The sequence below is a fragment of the Thermobia domestica genome, chromosome 7, assembly GCF_964235325.1.
Source record: "Thermobia domestica chromosome 7, izTheDome1.hap1.1, whole genome shotgun sequence".
Taxonomy (NCBI): Eukaryota; Metazoa; Arthropoda; class Insecta; order Zygentoma; family Lepismatidae; genus Thermobia; species Thermobia domestica.
Window position 1 is genome coordinate 267,695,461 of NC_137460.1, and position 21,838 is coordinate 267,717,298.

Consider the following 21,838-nt stretch of genomic DNA (forward strand, 5'->3'; position numbering starts at 1 on the left):
TACGTATTATGTTAGCACATTTTAATTATTTTTAAAAAATGAATGTTTGAAACGAAAAAAGTAAGTCTAGTGCGGGAAACACATCTAAAAAACTTTGTTTTCGTAATTTTTTTTACGAGTTTATCTATTGCTCAACGACTCACACAAAGGAAAGAATATCTAGTTTTTGTTTCCTTTTGTGTTAAATATTCATACAAGTGGAATAATTTGGTTAATTAACTTTACTGAAATTTTTTATTCAGTTCAACTGAAATGAAGCCATAGATAGAACTTTAGGTATATGATTAATATGAATAGAATAGGCGTAGCTAACAAATCATTTTAATGTTTAGCTGATTGTTTTTGTGTTGATTAGTATAAAAGGAGAGAAAATATTGTATAAAACTAGCACTTGTCAATAAACTCACACAATAGTAATACTATGTAACGGAATTTAAATTAAATTTGAGAATTCTATTAAAAAAAACACATAAGAAAATTTTGATTCGTTGTGTAATCTAGTAATGGGTAGGTCCCATTGTTCATAGTATGTTGAGGGAGTAATGCATGAGGCAACTAGGCACGTGAAAATATATAACGTTCGTCAAGCGAACAAAATGATTGCGTATAAAGTATTTTAGAGCTGTGCACGTTTCAGTTCAACTAAATGGCAATTGAGGATTATAAATGATTTAGGGCTCTCCTTCATCTCACGATAAGTAAGTTATTCAAAATTTAAAGTCTTTTGCTGATTGTTAATAAGCATTTTTAACCCTTTCAGCCCTGACCTACACAATTGTGCAGGTAGATAGAATCACCAATATATACAATACCGGCCGAACATGCACAATTGTGCAGGCTAATTTTTCCGAAATGCTAATAGTTAAATAAAAAATAAATCATGTTTAGGAGGATTAGTATATCACACTAGATTATGGAAACCACTATTCTTTCTTTCTATTTTTTGAGGTAAAAGAGATGATCATTCTTTTCTCAATCTGGTCTTTCTGTAGAATTGTTAGCAGTTCAGATGAGATTTTGTAAAGCCGGTCAACAGATATTTTCTCCTTCCTGATCGGCTGCAAGGGAAACTGTTGCTGCGTGATACGTCTATTCTAACAAGTAAATTTTTTCCATTGATTAGAGCAACAACCAACAATTACAAAAATTACTATACATCAAAGCAAATTTCTCCTACAAAGTAATATTACTGGTATTAACTTTAGAATTTTACAAACTAGTAAACATTGGGGACACACATCTCACTAAAGTCTGTTGAACAGGACGAAACTTCACTGACATAATTATACATGCACTAAGGTATATATCATTATATATCAAAAAATTGACTCAAACTGCATTCAAAGACATGAGTTAAGGTTTTGTAAGTTCTGAGTTTTATGTTTATTATGTTCACGCAAATATTATGTTTACACTAAGACAACTATAATGAACAAGTTCAAAAAGTTACAAAATTCGTAAAATATTTGCGTTTACGAACAACTGATACGGTGTTAGCGGAATGTGTGAAATAATCAACGTAAATGTCGAAATTGTAAAATCTTGTAGTGGATAAGACATACATCATTGGCTGGAAAACGAACAAAATAAGAGCATTGGCTAGTACTAAAATAATATTTAAAATCAGGAGAAAGGTTAAAATTCATGGCAGTGAAAAAAAGTGTGAAGGCGGCAATTTTTTTATTAACTATTCACATAAGTTCTGCCAAATATCTGTTACATAACTAACACTTTTTTATGCATGACTAAAGGTTTCAACTTGATGGGGTGTATTAAACATGTTATACAATACAATTTTTAAACAAGTGAATATCGTTTCACAGTGTGAATCTAAGGCTTTCAAAATATACGAATTCAATACTCAAACTTGAGGTAGTACATCTGTAACAATTTGTTCCCATATAGTAAGAAGATCAAAGAAGGAATCTGTTCCTTGGACGCGGGATCTATCTCAAATATGTATTACTAGTTATCCGTTACTCTTTCACTTCTATACAGATAAATGTTGAAAAACTTTAAGCATCGTTAACTTGAAGCATTTCAAATTTGAATGTAAAGTTAAGGAAGAAGATAGAAGGTATCGTTCGGACGCTGATCCAATCGCAGAATAGCTGCTCGATATCTTATACAGTTTTATCTATGAAAATTAGATAACAGGATTACTAATCACTTACTAAACAACAGCTACTACATACCTGTTACTATTTTCGTTTTGTAGCCATAAATGTTGAAACCGGAGACGGATAATTTTAACTAAGACATGTTTAAATTGAATTTCAACGGAAAATGTAAACATACTATTTGAAAGCACAATCGATTACAAGAAACTGCAACGCGAAAGATTTTAGTATTCTACCTCTAAGAAAAAAAATATTGAAATTGGATTAAATTTGAACTACTTCCGTATTTCAGACTATAATGAATAGTCATTATGTATTGTATTCAGACGCTCAATCGTTGGCAGAAACTGATTCTTGTTATTTCCTTGTTCTATGGCAAAGAAAGTTGAAAAATATATCGAATCGGATGTAATAGTAAATTTGAAAACCGTGTGTTTTTGGGAGAGCTCTGTGGCAATCACGATATGTATAATTTAAAAACTGAAATGTTTTCAGAAAGCCGCACTACGCTGTCTGTTACCTTCTCTGTTCTGTAGGGATAATGTTGTAATCAGAAATGGATATTTTGAAACGCTCACGGTTTGAATAGATGGTGGACGGAGGAAATGGATCTATTCTTGAGAAGCTCAATCGGTTGTACGAAACCGTATCTCAATATCTCTAATCATCTTTACTCTACAGAAATCAGTATTGAAATTACCAGTTTAGAAAATTTCAACAACTTCCGATTTCCAACCGTACTGTTGGTTGTGATGTGTCAACTACAGACCCTCAATCAGTTTCACAAACCGTTTCTTAATGTCTGTTACAGTTTCCATTCTACAATGGCAAATATTAACACCACAAATGGTTAATTTAAAACGCTCCGGTTTGAATAGGGCTTAGTGGAAAATGTGGAATCTTAACTTAGAACGCTCACCTGATTGTAAAAACGCACCTCCGTAATTCTTACCGCGAATGTCATATAGAAATTATTATTGAAAGCTAAATTAATATTAAATTTGAGCCAATTCTTCTTTTGGTAGAGTGTTGTAGGGTCATTTTATGTTCGAAGCTCCATTGTTTTTTTGAAAGACGTCTTCTACCTATGTTTCCGTAGTATGGCGATAAATGATCAAATTGGAAGTGGCTAGTATAACATAGTTTGCTTTGGTTAAGATTTCAACACAGAAGATGGAACCTATGCTTGCGATGCTTCATCTCATGCAAAAAGTCACTTCCTGATAGCTTTACAGTGTTCATTCAACGGAGATCAATTTTGAAACCAGTAGTACTAGTAATATCCACGATAGTAGCGATATGTTGTTTTCAGACGCTGAATTCTTGGCAGCAAACCGCTTCTCCTTTCCTCTTACCGTGTTTGTTCTACAGCAATAAACGATGAAACCAGTACTGAAACTGGCAACAATACAGAATTTGGAAAACACCCCATTTTCACAGAGCGTCTACCCAGTCATTATGTGTTGTATATAGACACGGAATCATTTGGAAGAATCACCTCTCGTTATCGTTTACCGTTCCATTCTACCGTTTCATTAGCTAAGTCTAAAATTAATGGCTAGTCTGAAGAGATTTCGGTTTCAGTATGCGGTTAACCGAGGAAATTGAATCTACTTGAGGGACACTGAAAAATTTATAAGAAACAGCATCATGAAAGCATTTACCGTTTATTCTACACAAAAATTACTTTTGAAATTGGATGCAATACTAAATTTGAACCATCTTCGTTTTTCGGTAAGGTACATTGCATAGTATTGAAATTGTGTTAAGACGCTGAATCGTTTGCAAACAAATAGATCTCGCTATATTACAATACTCGCTGTACAACGATAAACGTTGAAATTTGAAATGGTTAAATTGAACAAATTTAGGTTTGAATAGAGAGTTAAGTAAGAAGGAACCTATTAACATATAGTTAAAAAAAATAGTCGTGATATTACGCTAGACTCGACACCAGTTAAGGAATAAATGATAGTGTAAAAACGTGTGCCTGTTCAAATAAAACCAATACAATTTTAACACAGATACTTCTTATATTTTCTTAGAATAATAATCCATAGGTCATTTTTGAAGAAAAAGAACTATTTGACAATGCGTGTACGTCCGCAAAACTACTGCCACCAGCACTAACAGTGAGTGGAAGGTTTAGCTGCATAGCACACGCTCGCAGTAACTTTCTGAATAAAGGAAAAATAACTTATTGGTGTAAAAATATGTGCTTTGGCATTGTACTATATTTTTTGCAAACATATCCTTACCTAATCATCGCTAACCTATGAACACTAAAATTGAAATATATAAATAATTCTTAACAAATGTGAACATATAGAAATCCATCTTGAAGAAAAGATTGGAAACTGTAAGTATATATAACGAAATCGGGTTAATCTACCCTAATCCATCAACACATGATCTAAGATAACATACGTGAAATGTGAGAAAAGAAATATTAATAATATATCTGAAGATATAGAAACATATTTAGAAAGAAAAATGTTACAACTGCTGTGACTTGAACCCACGACCTTTATTACAGACATTAACGCATTAACCATCCGACCACCGAATCAACCTTGGAAGTATTGGTTTGTCCGTTTTATTTATTGTGCAAAAATGCGAAATTAAATCAAAATGTACATTGTTTCGTACAAAAATTAAGTACTATGCACAACATAACCCCTTAAAGACAACATTTCGGCTATCACCAACCTGATGTACGTTTTTTGGAATTTAAAAGAAATAGGACAATTTTAATTTACTAACATTATTAACCTAGCTTATTATATAGAGAAGCAATCTTGAATCTTTTTCCAAAACTTTTATATTTTGTACATTTGTGTTAGTAAGCATAGCTCCGGTCTTACGGTTAAATATGGTTAAGAAACAGGAATCCTGATCACTTGATTCCTGCATTTCTGGTGACTTTCTTTATATTTGACATTCGGGACAATCATCCATTACTTACGCACTGTTATAAGTAAAAGCTAGTTGGACCATTAATGTGGTCCCGATGCTACGGGTGAAAATCGGGATTTTCTCGGCTGACCATATACAAGTTTTGATTTGTTAAAATAACCTTCAGCGCTTTGTACGAATGCCTGGTCATCACTCGGAAAGGCACCCACGAAGACGAGTGGGGTGCATTGTTCTAAACACACGTTATACTCTTATGAGTGCTCCAGTTGTACGGATTGAGCTTCGCACGCTAAATCGTCGTTTGCATACGTGAGAGCCATTTTTTTTTTAGTTTATCATCAGTAATTGTACGATATTTGCATACGCATCCGTGTAAAATATTTTTTCTAATATTGTGCAAAAGTCAGTGTAACCGCCTGTAGTTCGGTTCGCTGTCCTTGGCTCGTGGTACTACCAATAGGTATCTTCCTAATACTTTAACTTACCTGGACAGGATGATGAAGACCTCTCCAAGAAAGGTTACAAACTGTTTCCGAAAATGCTCGTCGGTCTCAATAATGAGATGAACATTAGGCGCCGAGAGGTTCGGGTGTCTCGTCTCGAAAACCTCACGGACGATCAGACGGTCATCCAGACCATAACGCACACAAACATCACTCATACAAACAACGAAAACACACTGAATTAAATGACACTATACTTATTTATTAGAACACTAAAAAAAAATAGCAAAGAGGAATGGACACAACACTGAACACTGAGGATGTATAACAATTTTAGTCGCTGAAATCACGCTTTGCCCTTTTTGGGTAATATAGCCCTTTATATATATATATATATGATTACGATTCAGATATCACTAAAAATTCTTCTCTCACACCCTTTACACACTTGGGGGGCAGCACTGGGGAAAAGTTGTCTGGATCGTCCCACGATGAATCCAGTTGTTACGCTGAACAGTCCTGCAGCGTAAAGGTGAATCTTCAGCAAAGTAACGAAAAGAAGATCTCCACAGTGGAATACTGATATTGGAGGGCGCGTATATAACTTTTTAAACGCACAAGGTCTGCGGACCTGGGATTTCACTAGTTGGGGCTAGCCGTAAGAAATCGTCCTTCACCGGCTAAATAGCTTGTGCCCCTTCACAAAACTTAACCAACGCAACGGGCGTGGTGGCTGCGTACAACACCGGAGTCGAACTCCCTGAGCATCCAAGCTCAAGTTACGGGTTGCAATGGTCAACGGAAAAGTGTTGGCAGTTTATTTCAAAAATCACTCAGTTAACTCACCTGTATGCACATACAAACAGAATACGGAAAAAAATTTATGTTAATTTTAGTCAACTGCCTATAATGCACTAGACACGGCGATAACACTGGCGTGAGAAAGTACAGATAACGGGTTACGAAACAACACAGTTGGTGCCACATTGGCTACTGGGACATCTGGTCAGCCCGTATTTCTCTAATCTATTGTAATGTTTCCATAAGCGATTAACGAAAGCACTTAATTCAGTTCCAAATAACTGCTGAATATATACTGTGCATATAATAAGTCAGGGAAAAACACTGAAATGGTTAGTCACTAACTGAAATGTTCTCAGCAAAAGCAATGTTTTAAATATATATATGAAAAAACGATGAAAGACTTCTTTGTCCAATTGTGTGGGAAAGAAGCGTTTCCCACCAAAGAAAGAACTTATGTGCGTTGCAGAATAAAGTATAAATCGAAAATAATAATCACTGTCTTTACGAAATATACAGAGTGTCCACAAAAAATCCTTCTGTAATCTGGTAGCAGTTATATCAGCAGTGAAGTGACTAGTACATATGTGTTAGGACCGTAACATTCGTTTGTAATCTCAGTTTTTTGTGACAAACTCTTGCTCCAAATCATTGAAAGGGAAGGAATAATTGTGCCGAGTAGGACGATCGCTTATTACTATCAACAGAGGACTCCAGCTGACCCTTGGGATCATCCGTTGTGGAACGCCTGAGATCCTTATAACTGCAATTCCCCTAAAGCAGTTGAACCGTCGAAGACTATTGTAAGTAACTGAAATCTTAATTTATCAATTGTGCTACACAGCTGCATGTATAAATAGGAAATAAGATAAAGAGGGAAATAAAACAAGTTAAAACGGCCATAAACATATACAGTAAAAACTACTTGTTCACTTGTAATCTTTTGATTTTATTTTAATTTCTATGAATTACATTCAGTATTATTACATTTTCTATACAGTTTAACCAGTTTTTAAAGGCTTACGACTCGGTTAGGAGAGAAACATTATACAACGTTCTTACAGAACTTGGAATACCGAGAAAGCTAATTAGATTAATTAAGATATGTTTAAGTGAATCCCAAAGTAAAGTCCGGGTAGGAAAATTTTTGTCCACGAGCTTCCACGTCGAAAATGGCCTAAAACAAGGAGATGCGTTGTCGCCATTATTATTTAACTTTGTGCTGGAATACGCCATAAGGAAAATCAAAGATAGCAACCAGGGCTTAGAGTTGAACGGCATTCACCAGGTTATGGCATATGCTGATGATGTAAATTTAATAGGGGAGGATAGGAGAACAGTAGAAATAAATGCAGAGATCTTATTAAACGCTTGCAGGGACATGGGTTTAGAAGTAAATGCAGAGAAAACTAAATACATGGAAGTACGTCGGGACCGTAATACGGCAAATTGTGGAGGCGTTAAAATATTAAATAATGCTTTTGATAAAGTGGATACTTTCAAATATTTAGGATCAATGTTAACAGACGAAAATCATATTCACGAAGAAATTAAATGTCGACTAAAAGCAGGGAATTCGTGTTACTACTCGGTTCAAAATCTCTTGTCGTCGCGAATTCTGTCGAGGAATTTGAAGCTTAAAATATATAAAACGATAATCATGCCTGTTGTTCTGTATGGTTGCGAAACATGGTCGCTTACTCTGAGGGAAGAACATAGACTGAAAGTATTTGAGAACCGGATCCTGAGAAGAATATTCGGACCCAAGAGGAACGAGAATGGGGAATGGCGGAAGCTCCATAACGAGGAACTACATAGTTTATACGGTTTACCCAACATTGTTAGGGTCGTCAAGTCTAGGAGGCTTAGGTGGGCAGGTCATGTAGCTAGAATGGAAGAAAGTAGAAACGCTTTCAAAGTCTTGACTGGTAGACCCATAGGAAAACGACCATTAGGAAGACCTAGGCGCAGATGGGAGGATAATATTAAGATGGATCTCGCAGAGATAGGAATACAAAGTAGAAACTGGATGCAATCAGCTAAGGATAGAAGTCAGTGGAGAGCTTTTGTGAACGCGGCACTGAACCTCCGGGTTCCATAGGCCATAGAGTTAGTTAGTTAGTTAGTTAGTTAGTTTAACCAGTTTTTGTGATTTGCACCGGAAGATGATTTTAGGTTGTTAATATCTGAGCTTAATTTGATCATTTGCTCACTCTTCCATTTTTACGGTATCTATGTTTTGTCTACCGTTCTCCCCAACTTCGGTTTATGACAAAACGTAGGTACGGAAGAAATCGTTATTTGCCATAGAAAAGCTGCGATAAACGAAATAAACAAGTGACAGCGAGAGAGAGAGATGTGTAAACCTTTGGGAAAAAGACGAAAATCGATATTAACGTTACGATTATATTTACAAGATTCTAACAACTAAAAAACATGATTACAACCACATGGCTACCGTTTTCCGGATTAAATTATTGTAATCTTCTTACGACTGCTTTTTCAATACCATTAATTATACGGATAACGTGTCGAGTTTCGAATCTGATTAGCCTAGTGTCGACAGTCAATTTGCACCAGCTCATGCGCGAACAAAATTAATTAAAAATAAAGAAATGGGACAGATAAACACAAAGGTAAGTATTGTAGATTTTTCATGTAAGTTAAGTATATAGGTTTTGACTTTGAGAGCGACAGAGAGATTAATGTAGATTATAAAAAATTTTTTCTTGTTGGTTTTTAATGCCATGTAGATATGAGTGGATAACAAACAGCTGATTGAGTATACACACACACATACATGTTTTACACTATGCATTTATGAATAAGAGACAATGTTTTGTATATGGTACTAGATTATATCTCTGTTAATTTATATTGAAGCACTTTGCAAAATGAAACCTGAGCTGTGAAGAAAAGGATTGGTTGTTAATGGTCGTAATATCAAAATTCTTAGTGTTTCATGTTTTAAGTGCACATTTCTTATTTTCGTATTAAACTTAGATATTTATATTTTTGTATTTTAAGTTAGTTGCTCGTAATTCATAACAATATGCAGGTAAGTATTTTAGAACAATTTCAAGCAATGTTGAAAGAGGAATTAAGGTAAAAATTAGAAACCTTTGCTCAGAAAATGGAAATGAATATTGGATGCGTAGGACAAAGAATAACTGAATCAGCAGGTAAATTTCAAGTCTGTAACAGAAGCGATTTGGGAGAGTAGGAAAGAGCGAATTGAATGCCAAAGCAGAATGTTTACGTAATAATATCAAAGTAATGCAATAACTCCTTAACTGAGGTACGCTGTGAATTAGTTAACGCGGCAAATCATATTTATTCAGTAACTGCCGAGTTTAAAAATAGTGTAGTGGAATGAAAGAAATATCTCACTGAGTTCTGTGAATATATGCGAACGGCACAGTTTGAGTGTAGGCAAGCCAACAAAATACAACAGTAGAAGGAAGTGCAACGTGAAAAAGAAACCGTAAATACACTTGAATTCGAGCCTGCCCAAAGTGTGGAAGATATGTGCCAAATAAACCAGAAAGTCGATTACGGTCAGTTAACGGAGATATGTAGTGTAGGGATAGCGAAAAAGGTAGAATCTTCACGTGTACCTGTAGACAATTATGTTTCTAATGTAATTGTTTTGCCGGCAGGGGATGCCGATGTTTCACACATGATGAGTTGTAGCGTTGAGGTTGCGCGTACCCATCCTCTCGAAAAAGCCACGGAAGGCTTGAGAGTTCAATTGTTGGTTTTATGTGGTAACGAAGTTGCAGTGTTGTCGTTTTTGTGTCGCAGGAAAATGGTTTTCTGCGATTTAACAAATTCTTTCGTAACCGTGTATGTCTAACGTAAGTTGCGTTTTAGTGCTTTAACACCATTCCGACTTTATCAACTTAGAGTATTGTAGAAGAAAACGATTTCAAATTCACAGTTTAGAGTGTAGGCTCGCGAAGCGAATTGTGTTTTACGTAGCGAACGTCTCGTACATACTCAAACGGTCGGAAATGTTTACCGTAAACAAGCGTAAAAGTATCACTTCCAAAAAAGCACACGCAGTCGAACGTATATTTCCGTTTTAGAGGTGAAATGTAGCACCAGGGTTAAGAAAAAAAAAATTAGCCAATGATACCTACTCGAGTTTTGTCAATACATCAGTTAAGGTGAACTCTATTTCGAGGAGCATAATCAGCAGGATTAAAATGAGCAGACGTAATAATATTATCAGTACATTAGATGCAATATTTATTAATTTTCAATTACCGAAATGTGTGAATTTTAAAGCTAGTGCTTCACTATTGCGAAATAGTAAAGATCGAAAATTTAAGTGTAGGGTTGCTCAAAATTTAGAACAGTTGATTGCATGTGATAACCACGTCGACCTCCACATGGAGCGTACTCTCAGCGCGCAACCATGCATTAGGCGCGCAGTAACAAATAAGTTGATAATAAAAAAAAGTACTTTGGTAAGCGTAATACGGAAAAAAACTAAACCCGGTCACAGACGAACTAGACGCAAATTAGAGTCGAACTGTAGGCGATCTTATTTTGAGTCAAACGTGCGAAAAAAAGTATACATCGACTCCGAAGACTACTAAAAAGATTAAGCGAAAACACGTACGAACATTGTATAGTAAACTACATGGGAAATATAGTAATAGTAAGAGCAAAAATAAAAAGAAATTTATCCCAGGTATCGCAATGCAGCGTAAATCCAATTGTCGTAAACTAAAGCGTGTCATTAGGCGAAATTCTGTAAATGCGCTGCAAAAAGGAGAAAAGTTCCGCAAATTAAAAAATCTAACTGGAAAAGTACACGTAATCGTGATAAATTACAGCTTACAAGCGTAGCCGGCATATATGGAAAATTAAAATCTTAGCGTGAACTTCACTCGAACTCGGACTAAGCCCTGGAAGAGAAGAGAAAGCAGAAATACCGAATTTGAGTTTTAGGGAGAATGAAAAAAGGAGTCTTAATAATTTATTTGATTATTCCTCTCGTATTTCAAAGGATAGGTTTTTACTTTTCATATTCAAAGTGCGTGTCCACCGCCACTGACGCGCCGGTCCAAGAACCATGCATATCGCTCTATAATCAAGTATGTTCACTTAGATGTCATGTTTTATGGTTTCCTTAAAGCTTTTGGAGATGAAAGATAAATGTGGAAAGCAGAGGAAGGACAGCATTGGAAATTTTAAAAAGGAAATTTATTTGGAACGCAATTTCGGACTTTGAAATAGAAATAGTACCTCAACACTTTTGAAAAGTATGGCTATCCTGTTTTGCATGCGGACTTTCTGTATCGAATTCTACTTAGAATGTTCAAGTTTTGTATATTTTTTTAAGGTGTTTCCAGTTTTGGGAACCAGACCTCATAATAAAATTTTATTATGAAATTTTGTTTTGAGTTTTTATTCATTCTCCTTTATGTTTGTATTAACATTTAGCTGTCCCCATACAATGAATCATTTATAGAAATGTTAGGCAATTAGAGATATTTACGAACATAATTAGAGAAGTACTAGCAATAACTACAATTAATCATAATGTTAATATTTTGGGTAATTAGATAAGTGTGCTCTTCAGATAATGAGTTTTTTCATCTGATGTGATTGTCTAATGGGAAAATATGCTAAATTTGTAATGTAAGATTAAGTCAAAATACTGTAAATTAAACACAATTTGGTATAATATTGAAACTAACGTTGATTTTCATAAAGCTGTTTGTTGATTTGTTCGTCGTTCTATATATATATATGCCGTCTATTATGAAAAGTCAATGTGTATTCATTGCGACTAATGAGTCCTGAAGTTAATTGAGTTCAGAGAAAGCGATAAGTTAAGAAGAGTTGAAAGTTAAAATATAATTATCCACTAGGGACGCCACTACTTTCGTCACAAAATTAAAGTGATGAAACCAGTACGGAGCCTGGTTAGGTCCCAGCTAATGTGTAGATTCGGCAATTGACTACACATTTCAGAATTTGTAATATTAACTTTTAATGTTTGGCATATTTAGAGAAAAGTATAATAGTAATAAAATTGATGTTCGGATTTTCGATTTTGATATAATACTTAGTTTTGATTTGGATTTAGAGAAAGTAAATTAGATGTTATTTTTTTCGATTTTTGAAAAAAAAAACACTTGTTTTATTGTGCCGGGAATCATAAACTGGTCTCGAAAAAAAAAAGAAAGGAAAACCCGTTTACGATTCAAGGTACCATTTACTACGATAAACACTAGATACTATGATGTATCGATAGTACGGAGTGCCTACGACAGTTTGGCAGTATATTGTAAAATTAAAGGTTATGTTATGAGAATATATTAAGATTGTTACGTACGAGTAGACCCTGAACAACATTAAGGTTTAATGAATAAGTTAATATTATTGTTATCTTGTATTTCACGATTGTGACAAATGTTTTCGGATGTGACTTTATTCTCTGTAAAGATAAGTGCAATTGCTAGTAAGCCACAGATAAGTATTGGCTTGCGCTCTTTACAAGGTTACATTTGTAAACCTACCAATTTTGTAGGTATGAGCAGGCCTGAAGTAATACTAATGATTAAATGATTGATGAATTGAAATGTGGGGCTGTAGCATTAAATCTCCTCCCAGGGTATGTTTCTGGTCGTCCTTTCCATTATATTTATTTTCTTAAAATGCCCCTAGAGGTCTGAATGTTGACAGTCCAATAGGTGTTGGGAAATTAACCCCGATGTGTCATGATTCGAATGCCGAAGGTATGCAGCCAGGGTGGTATATAAGGTCTAAGTGTAGAAGCTATTCATTCGAATCGTCAGGGAGTTAAGCGCCCCAGCAAGCTTCAACTGTAGGAGATTAAGTCAGCGTCGTTGGTTTTAGGAACCAACTCATTAACCTGTTTTTTTATGAATGACTTACAACCTGAATTGTCAATTAATGACCCAAAGAATGGCGCTTCGTAGGGCTTAACCGCCGTTAACTCATTTATTTGTATTAAAATATTCAAACACTCATTAGTTACGTCGTATGGTACAAGTATATATATAGATATTTTAATTATTTTATGTGTAGTGGTATGCATATAGATTTTGTTTAGTGTTGAATTTTACTAATTCCATGTATAGATTTTATATATTTAGTATGTTAGTTTTGCTCGTATATTATATATAAATATATGTATTTACGTATTATGTTAGCACATTTTAATTATTTTTAAAAAATGAATGTTTGAAACGAAAAAAGTAAGTCTAGTGCGGGAAACACATCTAAAAAACTTTGTTTTCGTAATTTTTTTTACGAGTTTATCTATTGCTCAACGACTCACACAAAGGAAAGAATATCTAGTTTTTGTTTCCTTTTGTGTTAAATATTCATACAAGTGGAATAATTTGGTTAATTAACTTTACTGAAATTTTTTATTCAGTTCAACTGAAATGAAGCCATAGATAGAACTTTAGGTATATGATTAATATGAATAGAATAGGCGTAGCTAACAAATCATTTTAATGTTTAGCTGATTGTTTTTGTGTTGATTAGTATAAAAGGAGAGAAAATATTGTATAAAACTAGCACTTGTCAATAAACTCACACAATAGTAATACTATGTAACGGAATTTAAATTAAATTTGAGAATTCTATTAAAAAAAAACACATAAGAAAATTTTGATTCGTTGTGTAATCTAGTAATGGGTAGGTCCCATTGTTCATAGTATGTTGAGGGAGTAATGCATGAGGCAACTAGGCACGTGAAAATATATAACGTTCGTCAAGCGAACAAAATGATTGCGTATAAAGTATTTTAGAGCTGTGCACGTTTCAGTTCAACTAAATGGCAATTGAGGATTATAAATGATTTAGGGCTATTTTCAACAAGCCAAGAGATTGATTTAGAGCGGCGTCCTTACATGAACTTACTTTTATAATGTGTGCGTGTTTTAACGTGATGCCAAAGGCCAGTAGAAGGCGGCTCACTCCGTAGATAGTTATTCCTTGCTTCCCGAATGCGTAGCTTGTGAATGTTAGATGAGTAGGAACCGTTTGTTGTGCATCTTTAATAATTTGGAGGTGGTTAGAATATCGCTCTTTTGATGTATATTTGTGATTAATGCCCATAAATGTGCTGGTAGAGTTTTACTTTTCCGTTGCCAATAAGACGTTTGTTGAAAATAAGATTATGTAATTATGGTATCAGCCAAAAATAGCGTGTTCGCTAATGTAAAGATCCGTGCATTAGTGTTGATGCCTATGTACCTGTTATACTTGATGATTTGTTAAAAATACAAGTTTGTTTGCGAGTACTACTGATAATTAAAAAAAAAAGTAATTTTTGATATATTTGTTTAAATAACAGCAAGACAAGAGATACTGTTTTGTGAGTTGACCTGTGATTCTAAAGTTATTTGAAACATTTTAATGAATATTCCGTTTTGCCGTATGAGCAATATGATTATTGAAACTTGAAACTTTAAATGATTTTGTATTCCTTTAGAATTTTTGATATTTAGTAAGTTGTAATACAGTATTTTAAATAATCAGTATACAAGTAATGTTATAAATATTTTACGAAATGCTTGTTTTGAAAATTGTCTTGCTTTATTAATGTTTTATCTTTATGAGAATATATATATATAATTTATATTATAATTTTAATGCTACATTATGTGTTTATATTTAGTAGTTGAATATTACAAAATATTTTTGAATAAAATGGTTTGGGAATTGAATAAGTTTGTTGTAAAAAAAGGTGCATATACACACATTACACTACACTAGATAAACATATTAGGAATTTCGGCTTTAGCGTTTACGCCGTTGTTAGGCAACACTTCCGAAATATACACATTTTCTATTATTGTTTAGTAATAAAGTATTTTTGTGTTAATGTCTACCTGTATATTCATTTAGTTTCAAATGTTTACTATAATTTCAAATATGTTATATATTCAGTGAAAATGATTGGAAAATCAATTAAGACATCCATTCATGATGAGAAACCAACAGTTGAAAAATAAATAGATAAATAAATAAATAATGGATGAAAGAAAAGGACTTATAAACTGCAAATTTAAATGAATAATATGAACATTTTTATTAATGGTGGTATAATGGTGGCTTAAACGAGGGATTATAAATATAATAGGTGGCTTTAACAACACGTGGCTTATCGTCATATAGGTGGAATAACCTCATAGTTAGCAAATGAAAAAAGGTCCATTATGTACAATGAGGTAGCAATGTACCGATTTCCATGGTGAACTTCCAGTGAATTGAACCTATATACAGGATGTTCCACAATATAATGATTTCTTCAGTGATACTTAACAAAGACCATTAACCCCTCTGACGGCCGCGGTTCTCTTCACAATTGAATATATTTGTTCGCTCGATTGTTCGGGAACAATAGATTATCACCGGCGTGAGGCTCACTTTTGGAATTTAAAAGAAAAAGGACAATGTTACTTCTAAACTTTATTAAGCACGGCTCGTATATGGAGAAGAAATCTTCAAGCTTTTTCCAGCAGTTTGGTATATTGTAGATTTGTGTTAGTAAGCATAGATCGGGTCTTGCACCTAGTTCAGTCGTTCCGAATTACGCTTTCCAAAGCTTTTCTATTATTCTTTTTCGTGCTGCATGCCTAATGAGCCCGCCGAGAGTACGCTATACACTGAGGTCCGCGAATATTGTTATCATCACGAGTAATCAACTTTTCTACATTTTGAGTAGCCCTACACTTAAATTTTCGCTCTTTACAATTTCGCAATAGAGAAGTACAAGCTTTAAAATTCACACATTTTGGCAGCTGAAAATTAATAAATGTTGTATCTGCTGTACTAATATTATGATCTCGCTTGCTCATTTTAATTCTGCTAATAATGCTCCACGAAAAAGAGTTTACATTAACTGAAATATTGATAAAATTCAACTGGGTATCATTGGCTATCTTATTTTTTATTCTTAATCTTGGTGTAACATTTCGGCTCGATATCGCAAATATATTTTCGACTGCGCGTGCTTTATTGAAAGTGTTACTTTTACGCTGGTTTACGGTAAACATTTCCGACCGACTGATTATGTACGATACGTTCACTACGTAAAACACAATTATCTTCGCGGGCCTACGCTCTAAACTATGAATTTGAAATCGTTTCCTTCTACAATACTCAAGGTGATAAAGTCGGAATGGATTTGCAGGACTAGAATGCAATTCACGTTAGACATACGCGGTTACGAAGATAAATTTGAATTTGTGAAGTCGCGCAAAACCATTTGGCTGTGACAAAAACGACAACACTGTATATTCGTTACGACACAAAACCAACAATTGAACTCTCAAGCCTTCACTGGCTTCTTCGAGAGCATGGGTACGCGCAACCTCAACGCTACAGCTCATCATGTGTGAAACATCGGCATCCCCTGCCGGCAAAACAATTACATTAGAAACATAATTGTCTAATGGTACACATAACGATTATTCCTTTTTCGCTATCTCTACACTGTATATTTCCTTTTCCTGACTGAAATCCACTTTCTAGTTTATTTGGCATATATCTTACACAACGTGGGCCGGCTCGAATTCAAGAGTATTTGCGGTGTCTTTTTCGGCTTGCACTTCCTTGCACTGTTGTATTTTGTTGGCTTCCCTACACTCAATCTGTGTCGTTCGCATGTATTCACAATTCTCAGTGAGACATTTCTTTCATTCCACTACATTATTTTAAACTCGGCAGTTACAGAATCAACATGATTGGTCGCGTTAACTAATTCATACCGTACCTCAGTTAATGAGTTATTGGCTTACTTTGATATTATTACGTTAACTGTCTGCTTTGGCATTCAATTCGCTCTTTTCTACGCTCCTACTGATTCAGCCATTTTTTGTTCTACACGTCCAATATTCATTTCCATTTTCTGAGCAATAGTTTCTAATTGTTTCCTTAATTCCTCTGTCAACATTGCTTGAAATTGTTCTAAAACACTAGCCACAATATAGATATCAAATACGAGCAACTAACTCAAAGTACAAAAATATAAATGTCTAAGTTTAATACGAAAACAAGAAACGTGTACTTAAAACATGATACACTAAGAATTTTGATATTACCACCATTAGGTTTGCGACCGGTTTAACTGCTTGTTTCCCTTTTTATCTTATTTTTTTTTCAATACATGTAGCTGTGTGGCACAATTGATAAATTAAGATTTCACTTACACACAATATTCTTCGACCGGTCAACTGCTTTAGGGGAGTTGCATTTATAAGGATCTCAGGTGTTCCACAACGGATAATCCCAAGGGTCAGCTCGAGTCCTCTGTTGATAGTAATAAGCGATCATCCAAGTCGGCACAACTATTCCTTCGTTTTCAATGATTTGGAGTCTGAGTTTGTCACACAAAACTGAGATTACAAACGAATGTTAGGGTGCTAACAAATATGTGCTAGTCACTTCACTGCTGATTTCTGCACAATATTAGGAAAAAATATTTTACACGAAGGCGTATGCAAATATCGTACAATCACTGACGATAAACTAAAAAAAATGGCTCTCACGTATGCAAACTGCGATTTAGCTTGCGAAGCTCAATCCCTACAATGGGAGCACTTATAAGAGTATAACGTGTGTTTAGAACAATGCACCCCACTCGCCTTCGTGGGTGCCCTTCCGAGTGATGACCATGCGTTCGTACAAAGCGCTGAAGGTGTTTTTTATCAAATCAAAACTTGTATATGGTCAGCCGCGAAAATCCCGAATTTCAGACGTAGCATCGGGACCAGAATTATCGTACAATTAGCTTTTACTTATAACAGTGCGTAAATGGTGAATGATTGTCCCGAAGATCAAATATAAAGAAACAGTCACCAGAAATGCAGGAATCACGTGTTTCTTGACCATTTACGGCCGTAAGCCCGGAGCTATGCTTACTAACACAAATGTACGAAGTACCAAACCGCTGGAAAAGGATTCAAGATTGCTTCTCCATATACGAGGCATAATAAACTTTAAATTAAAATTGTCATATTTCTTTTTAAATTCTAAAAAAAAAAAATGGTGATAGCCGAAACTTTGTCTTTAAGGGGTTATGTTGTGTGTAGTACTTAATTTTTGTACGAAACAATTTACATCTTGATTTAATTTCGCATTTTTGCAGAGTAAATAAAACGGACAAACAAATACTTCCAAGGTTGATTCGGTGGTCAGATGGTGAACGCGTTGATGTCTGTATTAAATGGCCGTGGGTTCAAGTCACAGAAGTTGTAACATTTTTTTCTAAATATGTTTCTATATCTTCACATATTATTAATATTTATTTTCTTGCATTTCACGTATGGTATCTTAGATCATGTGTTCATGGATTAGGGTAGCATAAAAAGAATTTCGTTATGTATACTTACAGTTTCCTATCTTTTCTTCAAAATGGATTTCTATATGTTCACATTTGTTAAGAATTATTTATACTTCAATTTTAGTGTTCATGGGATAGCGGTAATTAGGTAAGGATATGTTTGCAGAAAATATAGAACGATGCCAAAGCACATATTTTTACACAGCAATGCGTTATTTTTCCTTTATTCAGAAAGTTACTGCGAGTATGTGCTATGCAGCTAAACCTTCCACTCACTGTTAGTGCCGGTGGCATCAGTTTTCCGAACGTACACTCATTGTGGAATAGTTCTTTTTCTTCAAAAATGACCTATGGTTTACACTGTTCAAAAATTTTGATTGAAAGTATGTAAATTCTTTGAAATTGCGATTTTTACATTTATTTAAGCATAATATGAAAGAAAATGATAATAGAAGGATTTTCTTAACTCAGGTTGTGAAAAAAAAATGCCCTTGTACAACAGTAGCTGTATATATACAAATGTATTAATATTTATAGAACATTTAAGAAAAATCCTTGTAAAAACCTACATTTCACTTTTTTTTTATCTATTTCACTCTGATGTGATAAGCTGGGGGGTTAGGAAGTACCCTAACCTATAGCTTTCTATACCCTTGTACTTCCTTTTTCAAAATTGCGCAAATACGAGTTTCACAGCGATACAGAAAATAAAGTAACAGTGGTCAAGTTAAACATTAACAATTCCGTAATAAAAATCAGTATTAACATCAAAACATGAAAAATATGTACAAATACCTTTTTGTGCAAGAACTACACTGCAATGTAGACAAAAGTTTCAAGTGATCCCTTGTACAGGATTATGTTTATTTTATTTTGAGTGTCTTCGCTTGGCTTGCTTTTGTAGGTTACATCTGGAGCATCCCTTGCAATAGTCCAACAGTAGTTGGACAATATGTTAGAACTTTACTTTCCCTCATATATCTTCTCCATGGCTGCAATATCTTGATGGAAACGCTCACCATGTTCGTCACTTACTGCTCCCCACTCTTCGGGAAAGAAGTCTAAATGTGAATGAAGAAAGTGGAGTTTCAGAGACATTGCAACCAAGACTTTCGTAGCACATAACAACTTTGTAGCAGTTGTTTGTAATTTGTTGCTCGGTGTCTTCCCAAGAACTGTGAACAAACACTCTTCAAGCTTTCCCACGCAGCTTTCTCCTCACCTTGGAGAATTTCGTCGAACTTGTGATCTTTGAATAGTTGCCTAATGTGTGGCCCTATGAAAACACCCTCTTTAACTTTGGCATCACTTAATCGAGGGAATTGTCCTCTTAGGTACTTACAGGCCTCATCCTCTTGGTTCATGCACTTAACAAAACTTTTCATAAGACCTAATTTAATATGTAGAGGGAAAAGCAAAATTCGGTTTCGATCTACCAGTGGTTCAGCTGCACATTTTTCACTCCCGGCTGAAGAGTTTATCTGGTACTCCAATCACTTTTGCGGTAATGAGATCCACGATCTCTACTGTCCCAATCACATAAAGCAACAATACTTTGAATACCCTAACTGCATACCTAGGAACAGTGCTATTACTTTAAGGTCACCACAAATGAGCCACTGAAAATCGTAATATTTAATGGTTTGAAGTAAACGTTTCAAGTTTTCATAAGATTCCTTCATATGAACTGCGTAGCCTACAGGAATTGAAGGAAGTTCATTTCCAATATGTAAAAGCACTGCCTTTAAACTCACCTTGGACGAATCTATAAAGAGCCTCCACTCCGTAGGTTCGTATTTAATTTTAAGTGCCCTCATGAGACCATTTACATCTGTACATGCCACAAGTGTGTCTACCATAGTAAAAAATGAAGTGAACATCTTCTTCCTATTCCGATACACTGAAATATTTACTTTTTCCTGCAATAAATTCCATTGCTTTAAGCGTGACGCTAAAATTTCGGCTTTCCTTTTCGAGAGGTCCAAGTCTCTGATTAGATCACTAAGCTTCTCTTGAGACAGTCTATGTGGTTCACATGGAGGTTCTTCTACAACAAACGTAGGGTCCTTCGAAGTACTTGATTCAGGAGCTTCAACTTCTTGATCATCATCAGAAAAAAGATCGTATTCTTTAGGTGGGTCAGGAACAGGTAGTCCTTCTCCATGTGGAACAGGGCGCATTGCAGAAGGAATGTTAGGATAGATCAAGGCCCGCTTCTTCTTCGTGGAAATTCCCTTCTTGACGGAAGGAACCATACAAAAATAACAGTCTCTGATGTGGTCGCTTGGCTCCCTCCAAATCATGGGCTCTGCAAAAGGCATTGAGCGCCCCTTCCCATTAATCCAATATCTTAAATTGCTGGCACAAGTGTTACACACAATGTGGAGTGCCCAAGATTTATCTTGGTCTCCAAATTTACAACCAAAGTAATATTGATAGGCTTTTCTTATTAGTGGTGTTATAGTCTGCTTTTGTGAGGAAGATGTCACTTCCCCACACACGCAGCATAAGCTATCCGCACTGTTTACACAATTTCGCGGCGTTTTTGTTGATTGAAATCCTCAAAATATCACTTGAAATAGTTCCGACAATTATTTAAAAATATACATTCGAAATACCAGTATTTTTGCGTACTTGTAGTTGTATTTTTTATATCCTGCACTACACAAACGTCACACCCAAAACGCTGATGACTGCACTAAACCTGTCTTTTCTAACAATAGCAGAACACTACTGAGATAAGGAACACCACGAAACAAAGCGTTCATATAGTTTCTCCAGTGTTGCCGGATCAGTGTAACATTTTACCCCAAACGAAGCGAATATATTTATTTTTAAAGCGTTATTATTAGACATGCCTGTAAAACGAAAAGTAGAGCTAATATTCGAAAATAACTTTCAAATTCGTGATCAGCAACCCAAAATCAATAAGAATTAGCTAATTTTGTTCAATTTACATTTTCGTTGTTGAACAGTGTTATTATTCTGATAAAATATAGAAGTATCTGTGCTAAAATTCTATTGGTTTTATTTGAACACGCATCTTTTGGAACATTCATTCCAAAACTGGTGTCAAGTCTGGCATAATATCACGACTAATTTTTTTTCAACTATATACATACATCTCATTTGTGTGCTATTGTTCATAATGTACATGAATACAAACAAAGGTTTTTAGACTGAAATTATGGTGTGTGTAAGCGACGGCAGTCTTCTAG

The 21,838-nt window shown here is 34.8% G+C and overlaps 1 protein-coding gene across 3 annotated transcripts in view; it reads right to left on the reverse strand.

Annotated features, from left to right (window-relative positions):
• LOC145690904 (uncharacterized) overlaps positions 1-21,838 on the reverse strand; it is a 122,418-nt gene that overhangs the window by 19,520 nt on the left and 81,060 nt on the right. The window contains exon 1 of one of the 3 annotated variants that reach the window (XR_014132297.1): positions 19,416-21,247. The exons of the other annotated variants lie outside the window; for them this stretch is intronic. The gene's annotated coding sequence lies outside the window, so the exon portion shown is untranslated. Of the gene's footprint in view, positions 1-19,415; positions 21,248-21,838 lie in introns of those variants that run through there. 3 annotated transcript variants of the gene reach the window in all.